The sequence below is a fragment of the Austrofundulus limnaeus genome, unplaced genomic scaffold (assembly GCF_001266775.1).
Source record: "Austrofundulus limnaeus strain Quisiro unplaced genomic scaffold, Austrofundulus_limnaeus-1.0 Scaffold501, whole genome shotgun sequence".
NCBI lineage: Eukaryota > Metazoa > Chordata > Actinopteri > Cyprinodontiformes > Rivulidae > Austrofundulus > Austrofundulus limnaeus.
The window spans coordinates 8302-8863 of NW_013952903.1; the positions used below are offsets into that span (position 1 = coordinate 8302).

The window sequence follows — 562 nt, forward strand, 5'->3', positions numbered from 1 at the left end:
ACCACAGGTCTGTAAACGTTGGACCACAGATCTGTAAACGTTGGACCACAGGTCTGTAAACGTTGGACCACAGGTCTGTAAACGTTGGACCACAGATCTGTAAACGTTGGACCACAGGCCTGTAAACTGTGGACCACAGGCCTGTAAACGTTGGACCACAGGTCTGTAAACTGTGGACCACAGGTCTGTAAACTGTGGACCACAGGTCTGTAAACTGTGGACCACAGGTCTGTTAACTGTGGACCACAGGTCTGTAAACGTTGGACCACAGGTCTGTTAACTGTGGACCACAGGTCTGTAAACGTTGGACCACAGGTCTGTAAACTGTGGACCACAGGTCTGTAAACTGTGGACCACAGGTCTGTAAACTGTGGACCACCGATCTGTAAACTGTGGACCACAGGTCTGTAAACGTTGGACCACAGGTCTGTAACCTGTGGACCACAGGTCTGTAAACATTGGACCACAGGTCTGTAAACTGTGGACCACAGGTCTGTAAACTGTGGACCACAGGTCTGTTAACTGTGGACCACAGGTCTGTAAACGTTGGAACACAGGTCTG

General features: G+C 50.0%; 1 protein-coding gene and 1 long non-coding RNA gene across 2 annotated transcripts in view; both read left to right on the forward strand.

Moving 5' to 3' along the window:
* LOC106530219 (uncharacterized) overlaps window positions 1-545 on the forward strand; it is a 4404-nt gene extending 3859 nt beyond the window's left edge. Inside the window, exon 5 of the long non-coding RNA XR_001311747.1 lies at window positions 74-545. This is a non-coding gene — a long non-coding RNA (uncharacterized LOC106530219). The remainder of the gene's footprint in view (window positions 1-73) is intronic.
* LOC106530218 (interferon alpha/beta receptor 2) overlaps window positions 1-562 on the forward strand; it is a gene marked incomplete at its 5' end in the record, with an annotated part of 15381 nt that overhangs the window by 8121 nt on the left and 6698 nt on the right.